The sequence below is a fragment of the Lontra canadensis genome, unplaced genomic scaffold, assembly GCF_010015895.1.
Source record: "Lontra canadensis isolate GAN:19392208 unplaced genomic scaffold, GSC_riverotter_1.0 scaffold122, whole genome shotgun sequence".
Classification (NCBI taxonomy): Eukaryota; Metazoa; Chordata; class Mammalia; order Carnivora; family Mustelidae; genus Lontra; species Lontra canadensis.
The window spans coordinates 3,145,100-3,157,926 of record NW_022631116.1 but is presented as its reverse complement, the minus strand read 5'-3'; positions in this window follow the sequence as shown (position 1 = coordinate 3,157,926).

The following is a 12,827-nucleotide window of genomic DNA, read 5'->3' as shown; positions in this document are numbered from 1 at the left end:
CAGATGGACAGCCTGCTGTCTTTTTTTATAGTAAAATATAATATAAATAATGTTTTAATAAAACCACCACCAACAGTGGTGGGAGAGGGAGAAGCAGGCTTCCTGCTGAGCAGGGAGCCCAATGCGGGGCTCCATCCCGGGACCCTGGGATCATGACCCGAGCCGAAGGCAGACGGCCTAACGGACTGATCCACCCTGGCACCCCAAGTGTCCAACTCTTGATTTCAGCTCAGGTCATGATCTCAGGGTCCAGGATCCAGACCCGAGTCAGGCTCTGCACTCAGCAGGGTGTCTGCTTGGGGATTCTCTCTCTTACTCTCCTGTGCCCTTCCCTGGGCTCGCGTGCGTGCCCTCTCTCTCTCAAGTAAATAAATCAATCTAAAAAATAACCACCACCAACTGTAACAACAGTACTTACTGGGTCTCTACTATGTGTTCTTTCCATGTATTGGCTCATTAATTCTCACAGCCACCCAAGAGGTAGGAACTATAACTATCTCCACTTTATAGATGAGGAAACTAAAGCACAGAGAGGCTCAGCCATTGGCCTAAGGTCACACAGCTAGTAAATAGCAGGTCCAGGTGTCACCCAGGACATCTGACTTCAGTGTCCACCCCCGCACCCCCATTCAGAGGTTCATAGCTTCCTGCTTCATCACATTCTCCAGGTTTTCAAACTTGTTGCCATATGGCTTTCTTCAAATTCCTTTACTGCCTCCTGTCACAAGTCTCCTTTCTGGCCGTTGCCTTTGCATATTTCCATCTCATTTTTCCTTTACAGAGGAAAGTGCAAGTCATGATGAGCTCGGATTTCTCTGTGCACCCGGGCTTGCAAAAACCAATTAATGCATGCTTATTATTCTCAAGTAGAACCATGAATATGACTGCAGATTTGCTTTCTTAATTCATTAATTTCTGCCTTTATCTTTATCAGCGTCAACGTCCTAATTTCTTTTGGTACTTAAACTCCGTAAGAAGGTCCTTATCCTTTGTCTTCCTATTTTAGGACCGAAGTCATTTAAGTTTTAATTCTCTACTGAATGTGGTTTTGCTCTGCCCCAGAAGTTCGGGAATGAAGTATTCTATTTTTCATTGTTTTCCAATAGTTTCATTTTTTTCCAATAGTTTCAGTTTCCCTCTTGATGTCCTCTTCAAGGGTTTTCTAGAAGTGTGTTTCCTAATATAGTAGTTAAGAATATAGTCATCAGGGGCACCTGGGTGGCTCAGTGGGTTAAAGCATCTGCCTTCAGCTCAGGTCATGATTCCAGGGTCCTGGGATCGAGCCCCACATTGGACTCTGTGCTCAGCGGGGAGCCTGCTTCCTCCTCTCTCTCTGCCTGCCTCTCTGCCTACTTGTGATCTCTGTCAAATAAATAAATTAAATCTTAAAAAAAAAGAATATAGTCATCAGACCTTTATTACTACCCATTTCATCAGATTATGATAAAAATATGGCCTTTTTCAGGGCACCTGGTTGGCTCAGTCAGTTAAGGATCCAAATCTTGGTTTCAGGTCAGGTCATGATCTCAGGGTCGTGAGCTCGAACACTGAGTGGGGCTCTGCGCTCAGCATGGTGTCTGCTTGAAGATTCTCTCCCTCCGACCCTCACCCCAGGTGCATGTGTGCATGCTCTTTCTCTGTCTCTTTCTCATAAATAAATAAGTATTAAAAAAAATATGTGGCGTGGGGCGCCTGGGTGGCTCAGTGGGTTAAAGCCTCTGCCTTCGGCTCGGGTCATGATCCCAGGGTCTTGGGATCAAGCCCCGCATCGGGAATCTCTGCTCAGCAGGGAGCCTGCTTTCTCCTCTCTCTCTGCCTGCCTCTCTGCCTACTTGTGATTTCTGTCTGTCAAATAAATAAATAAAATCTTAAAAAAAAATATGTGGCCTTTTCTGTTTTTCTGCACCAGTTCAGGTTTTCTCTGTGGTCAAATAGACCATTTTTGCAGCCGTTCTGGGGACCTGTGAACAGGATGTAGGTTTTCTGTTCATAGAGGTACGGACCTTCACTATTAAATCAAATTTATTATTCTTCATGTATACTGTTCCTTTTTATTTACTGGTCCTAATTCTGAGTGCGGTGTATTGAAGTCTCTCGCTGTAAATGCATCTTTATCCGAGTCTCCTTACGATTCGGGTACTTTTGCTTTGTGTGTTTAATCACATTTTGCTTAGTTCATATGGGTTTATGACACTTTGATCTTTTTTTTTTTTAAAGATTTTATTTATTTATTTGACAAAGATCACAAGTAGGCAGAGAGGCAGGCAGAGAGAGAGGAGGAAGCAGGCTCCCCGCTCAGCAGAAAGCCCGATGTGGGGCTCGATCCGAGGACCCTGAGATCATGACCGGAGCTGAAGACAGAGGCTTAACCCACTGAGCCACCCAGGTGCCCCAACACTTTGTTCTTCTTTATACTTTTTGCTTTTCATCTTCACCCGTGTTCCCCTTAACGTCCTCTTTGTCGGATGTTAGTACCATCGGTCCTGCCATATTTGTGTTTGAACCCACACACCTAATTATTTCCAGCCCTTCTCTCATCCTGCTCTTTTGCATCCTTTCTTGTAAGTAACATCCAGCCGGGGTTTGTTTTATACGCCATCCTGACTTCGCACGATGACTGAAATACTTGATATCATTCTTTCCGTTTCCTTCTGGCTCACTGTTGACGCTGTTCTCTCCTCTCAGATGGTTACTCTCTGTTCCCTTTCTCCTGGTTAACTTGTAAGCTCGTCTCCACGCTCCACCGATGGTCCCCGTCCCTCTCCCTGCTCTCAAATCAGATGCATATTTTTCTACAGTTATTTGAAAGCAAAATTCCAACCGCTTTCCCCTCTAAGCTGCTCTGTCCCTCTCCTGCCCCAAGACAGGAGCTCTGGATATTTTCACTTCCTCCCCTCTCTCCCGGGACCCCCAGGCCTTGCTTTAGGTTGGGCTTAACTTTCTGCACCCCCCCCCCAACATCTATACCCTTTGGTTTTTCCTCTCCCTCTGGAGAATTTTGTACTTTTAATTACAGACTTGTGCTTGGACCAACTGAGGTATGAGTACAAAATGGCTTTCCAAATTTGTTTTCAATTACTGCCTCCGACTGTGCTCATCAAATCTTCATTTTTTTTTCCTCCCTTCAAACATTCCGAGGAGCTCCTCTCACTGCCTGGTTAATTTCCTGTATCAAAAGCTCAGTCCAGACTAATTTAACACTTTGATCCCCATGAATGTTCTTTCTACTCATTCCCTCCAACTCCGTCCCCCACTCCAGGCTCAGGTCTGGCCTGTGGCCCCAAGGAAGGGGTGGGGGTCTCACTCCCTCTGCCACCCCATGTCTCCTCAGCCCACCCCCCACCCCCACCTCCCCACCCCCCACCCCCGGTAGCTGGGGCTGGCAGGGGGAAAATGGACTCAGGCGAAGCCTTTTAACTCAACTGGTGCTCCTGACGCCCTCTGTGGGCAGACATCCACACGGGCTGGCTTGGCCACTGCATGGTTCCCAGGAAAGGGAAAGATTTTTTCCTCCTGCCTTGTAGCCTCCCCACCCCACCAACACCAACCACGGCACCTCCCACAGGGGTCCCCTCTCCTAGCTAGCAGCTCCCCTGCTATCCGCAACACAGTTAACCCAGCAAGGAATTAGCACAGAGGAAACCACAAATGTTCACTCTACCCCCACCCCAGGATGACCTCCCTGCACCCAGCCAGCTCTCTCTTTCTTTTCTAGTTCAACCAGCTCGGATGTGAGTCACTTGCATGAGGATGCAGTCCCAAGGGGCAATGAATTGCCAACCCCCCCTTCTTGCAGGAACCCCGATTTCGGTCAGTGACTCTCTAGGAGCCCCACTTAGTTGGCCTGGAGAGGCGGGAAGTCCAGCTTTTGAGGGTGGGTGGTGGGAAAGGACACTTAGGCTCATGACTCCCTGACCCTTACCCTTACCCTTGTTCCCAGTTTCTAGTTTTCTGCTTACACGGCTGAGAGATGCTGGAGGAGAGAGTGGATCTAGTTCTGCCCGCTCCACTTTGAGGGAGATCCCCACAGGGGTTGGGGGGGAAGGGTCAGAGCGCAGAGAAAGTACAGAGCCCCAGGGAATGGGACATTGCAGGTGCTGGGATATCTGGTGGGGGCTGGAGGGCTGGTGAGTCCCGCAGGTGTCCGTGTCTACCAGCGTCCACCAGTGTCCATCCCTAGGTGATATTAGGGAGGGGCTGCAGCTGTTCTCGGGACCACGGAGACACCCACACAGTTCGTGGCCCTGTTCCAACCATCTGCACAAATAACATACGGCAGAATATTTTTAAGCCTTAAAAAGGAAGGAGATCTGACCCATGCGTGGATGGGCGTGAACCTGGAGCCCATTCTGCTCGGTGACATAAGCCAGTCACAGGACACAGGCTAGGATCCCACTTACAGGAGGAACCTGGTGTGGTCAGTTTCATGGAGGCAGAAAGTACAACAGTGTTGCCCCGGGGCTGGGGGAGGGGTACCGGGCGGTGGTGGGAGTGGGGGAGGGGAGGATTGGTGTTCAGTGGGGACAGTTTCCATTTAGAAAGAGAAAAGGGGTTCTTTGGGCGGCTGGTGGGATGGCCATGCAACAGCGTGAAGGCGCCCAGTGTTACTGAGCGGTATACTTAGAAACGGTAACAATGGTAACTTTCAGGTCCTGTATACTTAACCACAATAAAAATGTTTTTAAAAACCCATCCACAAGGGGGCGCCCGGGTGGCTCAGTGGGTTAAGCTTCCAGCCTCTGCTTGTTTTTTGGCTTAGAATCTCAGGGTCCTGAGATGGAGCCCTATATCGGGGTCCCTATTCAGCAGGCAGTTTGCTGGGGATCCTTTCCCTCTTCCTGTCCCTCCCCCTCTGCCCCTTCCCTTGCTCTCTCTCTCTCTCTCTCCAAAAATAAATAAATAACATCTTTAAAAACCCATCCTCTAGGACCCAGGAATGCAGCAACCCATCAACATGTTTTACTAGCTAACCTCCCCTGGGTTCCAAATGCTAGAGCCATAGGGCGATTAAAAAAAAAAAAGAGAGAGAGATTGAGAGAGACAGAGAGGCAGAGATGACCCTTGCTGTCACAGGGTTCCCATCCAGCTGGGAAGGCAGAAGTGGCTGGAGTGACCAGTGCAGACACTGACGGGGACCGGATGGCCAGCCATGGCCACATGGCCAGGGAGCCCAATCACAGAAACCCAAAATGTGAGAGATGCGCCGAGGTCAGATGAACCGGCCCCAGCCTCGTGTGTATAAGCCTGGCCTTGCCGAAAGATGTGCGTGGAGAACGGTAAAGCCAAATCAGGACAGTGAAAACATCTGAGGGGGAGCAGGGACAGGAATCGGTGGCGGGCAAGGGAGGCACAGCAGGCTTTCCATGTATTTAATTTCTAAAGCTGGGCAGAAGGGATATAGATGTTTGTTAAATGGGTTTTACACATTTTTGCACAGCTGAAACATTTTGTTTTTAAAATTAAGGCTGGTCGGGGCGCCTGGGTGGCTCAGTGGGTTAAAGCCTCTGCCTTCGGCTCAGGTCATGGTCCCAGGGTCCTGGGATCGAGCCCCGCATCGGGCTCTCTGCTCAGCGGGGAGCCTGCTTCCTTCTCTCTCTTTCTGCCTGCCTCTCTGCCTACTCGTGATCTCTATCTGTCAAATAAATAAATAAAATCTTTAAAAAAATAAAATAAAATAAAATTAAGGCTGGTTTTTAGAGCCGTCTTCAGCACAGTAACCTGGAAGGGAAGGTGCGGAGATCACCCACGTATCCCCGAACCCCCACGTACATGGCCTCCCCAGATATCAACACCCCCAGCAAAATGGGGCATTTGTTACAGCTGATGACTTGACCCTGGCATATCACTGCCACCCAAAGCCCATAGCTTATATCACAGTTCACTCCTGGTGTTGTCCCTTCTATGGATCTGGATGAATCCTGACCCGGACCCACCTGCTGTCATCTCAGAGTATTTTCCTGCCTTCAGGAGGACACGTGTAGATTTCCAGATGTCTGGGGCACATCCAAGCCGAGCTGTCTGGAAACGGTCATCGAAGCATTTGCTGGGTCGGAGCCCCAGAGCGAGAGTGTAGACTTGGTCTACACTGCGGCGTGACGGTGAGGAGGGGCAGCCTGAGGTCCTGAAGGGAAAACAGAGTAGAATCACAGAAGCCCAGGATGGAGAGTTTCCTGAGGTAGGACAGGGTGGGAGGCCATGGAGGGGGGACAGGAACTCCAGGGCCAGCCGCCAGTGCCGTGGACTTGGGTGTGTGGTGGCCGTTGGGAACACGACCGGCAGAGACGTCGCTCGCTTCAGCATCACCCGTGATGAGCATAGAATTGAACAGCCTCAGGCCCGACAGAATGGGACCAGCTGCGTAAATGAGGGTGTGGCCATTTAGTGAAAGACTTCGGGACCTTAGAAAGGGGACATGTTCCCAATATATTCATACACAAGAGAAGCCAGTCTTGAAGTAGCATATTTTGTATCATCCCATTTGGGGAAAAGATTTTGTGCACGCGGAGGAAAAATCATCTGGGCGAGACAAACCAGAATGTTAATATAGTCTCTGGGTTTATAGGAGGTTTATTGCTTTGTTGTGTTTTAAGACGTTTCTGGGGGCGCCTGGGTGGCTCCACTGTTGAGTGTCTGACTCTTGATTTTAGCTCAGGTCATGATCTCAGATCGTGAGTTCGAGCCCCGCGTGGAGCTCTGGGCTCCACAGGGAGTCTGCTTAAGATTCTCTCTCTCTCCCTCACCTTCTGCCCCTCCCCTCCTCTCCTTCTCTTGGGGAAAAAAGAGGTTTCTGCAGTGAACACAGAGTACTCATTCATATAAAGAGGGGCAAATCCCTCCGATGTCCCTCCATTCATGGGACATTGAGAGAGAGAAGCTGCTGGAAGGGTCTGTGCACCTTCAGGAAGGCAACAAGAATTTCCCAGGCCCCCACCGTGTGCCCGTTCTCAACAAGCTCCCACTTGGGGCGCCTGGGTGGCTCAGTGGGTTAAGCCTCTGCCTTCGGCTCAGGTCATGATCTCAGGGTCCTGGGATCGAGCCCCGCATCAGGCTCTCTGCTCAGCTGGGAGCCTGCTTCCCCACTGTCTCTCTGCCTGCCTCTCTGCCTACTTGTAATCTCTCTCTCTGTCAAATAAATAAATAAAATCTTTAAAAAAAAGCCCCCACTATGTGCCCATTCTCAGCAAGCTCCCACTGAAGCAGCAGGGCATTGGGGAAAGGAGGCAGGGAGGGGAAGCTGAGGGGCCCAGGGGCAGGGCAGGGGGCAGGAGAAGGCACAAACTCAGGCTGGGGGTGCAGAGGGGTGGCAGAGAAAGGTCTCTGGACAGTGAGGGTCTTTCGTGGGCTGACGTCAGGGGCAAGCCACCACTGACCGTCTGTCCAGGGAGCGCAGAGCAGCTCAGTGAGCTGGGCAGGACCATGTGCAATGGGGAGCCACGGGATGTTTAGAAGGACACGTGCTGGCCAGGACCCTACTGGGAAGGATGACACAAAACCAACCACCTCAAGATAAAAAAGAGTCCAGTGCTTCTCCTAGCTGGGGGGTGGGTGGGAGGCCCAGGTGGCTCCATGGCAGTCCCACCCCGGGAGAGATGTAGGGACCAACTTCCCGCCTGTGGCTGGGACCACTGGGATGCCTGTGGAAGGACTAGCTTTCGTCCCTTCCTCCCTCGTTCTCCATCTACCTCTCACACTGGCCTTTGCTCTGAGACCCTCTTACCATGGACAGTAGGACTCACACCACCGGAGCTGCTCCCTCACAGATCCCATCACGGCCAGTATCCATGCCCCCCAGCTCCCCAGACCATCACCCCACCTGCCCAGCCCTGCCAGCACCCATGCCCTCCCTTTCTGCCCAAACCCCTCCCCTGGACCTTCTGGAAAGCACAACACCTCTCCTTCCTCCCTGGCTGAACTGGAAATCTGGTTTGCCCCTAAGGACAAGGAATGGGACCCCTACGGCCCCCTGGAGCAGTTTTTCCTCTCAAGTCCCTGACCTCAGGCTCCAGGAGCAGGCTGGGCTCCTTCCAACCCCATGGTGGGCTCCAGACCAGGTCAATGCTTTTGTCCCTCACAAACCCCATCCCCTTCCCAGCAGTCCCATTTCCAGGACCCTGGGGCACTGAAGGCGGCCCTGGGTGGGTGGGTGGGGGCTCCAGCTCAGCCCCCCTCGCTGGGGTCGGGGTCATCACTGCTCAGCTCCAGGGCCTGTCTGTTCTTGGATCTCACCGCCTTCCTTCTGCTCCGTCCCTGCGTCCCCCATCACCCACTGACTTCAGACTTTTATTTATTTCTTGCTTTTACTGTGAAAACTAGGACCATAAGAGAAGATAAGTTTCATTCTCGCAACTGACGATGCCTGCCTGGGACTTGGAGGGTCCGGGTTGGAACTAAGGGCAAACAAGCATCGTTCTCTGGGACCCCCGTCCGCTGGTGCATGTGAGCCATCGGTCAGGACGCCAGCCATCATGGTCACCATCCTACCCATTTCCGGTGCATGTTCTGTGGTCTCAGGCACGTCCATGTCGGTAGAAGCCATCACCCCGATCCGCCTCCAGAACTCTCCATCTTGCAAAACTGAACCTCTGTCCCCATTTGACACCAACTCCCCTGCCCCCGGCAACACCATCCTCCCTTCCGTTTCCGCAAATCTGACGACTGTAGGTACCTTTACGGGTGGAATAACATAGGATTAGTCCTTCTGTGACTGGCTTTCTCCACCCAGCATGAGGAGATGAGCTCACGGTTCATCCACGTTGGAGAAGGTGCCAGAATTTCCTTGCTTTTTAAGACTGAATGATATCCCATTGGACGCAAAGACCACATTTAACCCGTTCATCCATCAATGGGCACTTGGGGTGCAGCCAATGTTTTATTTAGCTCTTGTGAGTAATGTTGCCATGAACGTGGACACATGGATATGCTCACATCTCTGCTTTCAGTTCTTGGGGGGCTATACCCAGAAGTGGAATGGCCAGATTCTACGGTAAATCTGTTTCATTTATGGAGAACGCACCATATTGTTTCCCACAATGGCTGCTCCGTGCTACCTTTTCCCCTGCACGGGGCTGGGGCTCTGGTTTCTCGCACTCCCAAGGATACTTCTCCCAGCTGGTGACCTGCTCATCACAGTGGACTGGTGGGTCTCGTGCTGTGCTCCCCAAAACCCACTCTTCTTTCCCCACTGGTCTGGGGGGCTACTTCTTCCCGAGGGCGAGTTCTACAACATTCCCAGTCCTGCACCTTTCTAGAATGTCCCCCAAGCTTCGGAAGTTACATATGACAAGTTCTCCCACAGGTCCCGCTGGAGGGACTTGTGAGCGGCCCTGGGCTCTCCGTCTTGCTCAAAGCACTGTGTTGGCCTGGGTACCCGAAAAAGCCAGAGATAAAGGCTCATCTTGGCTGCAGGGACTTCACCCGGGTGTGTGGTTCCAGGGGAGCCTGAGTGAGACAGGGAAGGAAGAAAGCCAATGGGACGATGTGCTGCTGAGTGTGTGACCCCTCGATCGTGGCAGCTGGTGTCTGTGGGACCTTATGAGGACGAGCCGTTATGAAATGCATCAGGACCAGGCTGGCTGGTCTCAGGAGAGTGTAGCACAATGAGGTCAGCCTTGGCCTCTGCTGCGGGCAGGCTGGGCATTAATGAATATATCCGGCTAGGCCCATGGGTAGCTTCCAACTCTGTCCCCATGGCCGGCTTGTGGTGGGCTCATGCTGCATGCACCACGGGGCTTGGACGGAGGCATGCTGACTCCACAGCACAAGTCAGCCTGTCCACCCAGTTGGCTTATTGCCCCCTCTAGTGGACATAGGTGTGAACTACACCACTTTGTGCCACTTCCAAGGCCATCCACTGGCCGGCCCCCTCCCCAGGTCTCAACTCCAATTTTTCAAACTTGCTTCTTCTAGACCCTCAACCACTCAGCAAAGCCATTCACCACGGCTCATGTGCTTGCATGTGTCCTGACCTCTGACCTCTTCTCCCCGCATACAAGGATGACCAGGCATGCTACCTGAGGCCTTGGCCCACTCTGCAAATGGGGTCTTGCCTGTGATCTGCTCCACAAATCCGGCAGCACCATTTTCAGTTTTTTCCTTTTTTCCCCAAATTCCTTTTTGCTGTGATCGGCCAGAGTCGCTTCTGCTTATGGTAGATGACAATGGCCACAGGAATTCTTCCATCCCTGCAGGCGGGTGGTTTTGTAATCTGTTTTTGCCATACTTCCTGGGGCAGGGAGTCTATTTCTCCAGCCCTTGAATCTGGACTTGGCCAAGGGGACATTAGCAAACATGGGTCAGCAGGGGCTTGAAGGGTGCAATGGCCCTGTGGCACGTCCTCTTAGGTCCACGGGAGGACCTCTTAGGTCCTCGTGGCGTCCACGAGGCTGGGCTAGCCTGCCGGGTGATGACGGACAGGACGGCTAAATCATCCTCGATGCCCCCCCCACCCAGCTGAACATCCAGCGAACCCACACGTACAAGTGAGGCTCCCTGGACCACAGCGCCAGCCGCGCGGAGCCCAGATGGGATCTATTGCCCCGCCCCGTCTTGGGCTGTCTTCACATAAGAGCATCCATGGTGTGGCTGAGAGGAGGGACTCTAGGAGGCGAAGTCCGAGGCAGAAGTAAGGGCAGCCCCGGCCCCCTTAGACTCTCCGTCTCTCCATCTCTCCTTTGGGACCAGCCCCAGGAGGGGGTTGAGAGAATCTTGGGGCAAGAGTTTCCCCGGGGGAGGGGGACGCGGTTCCGGACTCAGCTCGCCACCTTGCTTAGAGAGGGAGCTTCTGGAAAGCACCAAGGGGGCTCTCTGAGCTTTGTCTTTGCGAGATTTGACCTTGCGAGCACCTTCTCTAAGATCTTCCTTGCGCTCTCTGAAGGGGTCCATGACAGGGACTCCTTGGCGAGGCCTTCCCTGTCTGCTCCCGTCTACTGGGCTTCCCTTCCCCTCCCCGATCCCTGCCTCCCCCCACCCCTGCAGGCACTTTGTCCTCTCTCTTTTGGCACAGTGAGGAGAGCCCAGACCCATCCCAGGGTCCCATGGGCATCGAGGACACCTCATTCCTGTGGGTGGGCGCCCACTGTCAGCCAGGGACAGGACGCATGATTTCAGAGGGAACTTTCAGTTTACAGACACATAATACATTTATTTCATATTTTAGACCTATCAAGAAAATAGAGCTAGAATGTTTGTGGATGACCGGCCCTGCAACAAGGCGTGGGGGGCTTAGTTTTGTGGAGTGAGCGTGCCCATGCTCCTTGCTGAGAGGAGGCAGGGGCCCAGAGACAGGCTTTCTGGCCTGTGTCCACGCTTGGATGCTAACTTTAGCAGTTAGAACGACTCCAACCACCATGCAATGCATGGTGTTGCATATTTTTAGTATGAAAAGCAAAACGACCCCCATTTATCGAACCCTTGCTAAGTGCCAGTCATGGTGCAAAGCGCATTTTCCCCCAAAAAACCGCTTTAGCATGTACCCCTTGGCAGGCTCGGGAAGGTGAGGTGACTTGCCCAAGGCCACACAGCAAGACCAAGAAGCAGAGAACACCGTTTGTCGAAGAACCAAAAAAAACCAATCGCTCCCCCAGAATGTCCCAGAACTAAGAATCGTGCAAAACATTGTGCCTTCTGTATGTTTGCTGACAGTTTCATGAATTGTTCTAAAGCAGCGGGGGCGCCCAGGCTTGGCTTCCGACCCACGGAGATCAGTTCACATCCGTGTGAGCTGGGTCCACCGGACACCAGGTATTCGCGAGGAAAACTCATTCTTCTTTGGGCACCATGGGCATCTCCCGGTCGTTATTCCTTGCATCTTGGGTGCCTGCCTCTTGTACCATAAATCGACATGCCAGTGACCAGCAAACTACCGCCTACGCATCAGGCTGATACGTTAAGAGTTTTTTGGTTTTTTTACATTTTTAAATGGATGGAAAATGTAAAAAAAAAAAATTATGTAACCCATGAAAATTCCACAAGATTAAAATTTCAACGTCTGTATAGAAAGTTCTATCAGAACAAAGCCGTGTCCGTGTGTGTATGGTCTGTGTCTGCTACTGGGGGAGGTAGGGTTGGAGAGCTGCAGGGGAGACCCCATTGTCCTCAAAGCCTGAAATCCTTACTGTCTTGTCCTATCCAGAAGGTTCGTGAATGCCTAGTATCTTGGACCACCCCAGCCCAGATCTAGATGTTTTTCGGACCCTGCGAGAGGAAACCTTGGTCTCTCCAACATGCTGCTTGTGTCCTAAGCGTCCCGTTTCCCAGATACACGCTGGTTTTTGTATTCTGAGCTGACTTGCTCCTGTCCCCCGCTGGCTTGTTTGCGGGTTAATGTTGGCGTGTCGTTCATTCTCGGTGGAGGGCAGGGCTCGTGTCGCCGAAACACAGACGTGTCGAAGAGAGCACAGCACAGGGCTGACGGGGGAAGAAAGAGAAATGGCTTCGGGGCCGACCTTGGTGGTCCAGGGGGAAGGTGTAGCCGGGAGTTCTAATCCCACTGCGGCCCTGGACCCAAGGGAAGGAGGCAGAGAAACTAGTGTCCAGGGGAGAGGACACCAAGGGCTCTTGGATCCACTTCCCTCTTCAGAGCTGGGTGACTCAGAACATCTGTGGCCCCCCCATGCCTGGGGCTCATTTATTCCGCTGCTCCCCGGCAGGCTCCTGACAGGTCACAGGGGAGGGGGTGTGGTGGGCGCAAAGGGAATGTTCTTATTTCCCATTAGCCTTTCCCCCGCCTTATCCTCCCTGCGCTCCTCCTGGTGCCCCGAGGGGCTGGCAAGGTGTGAACCGCACACTGGACAGGGCCATATTGACTGTGTGAGGCCATGGCAGGGGGA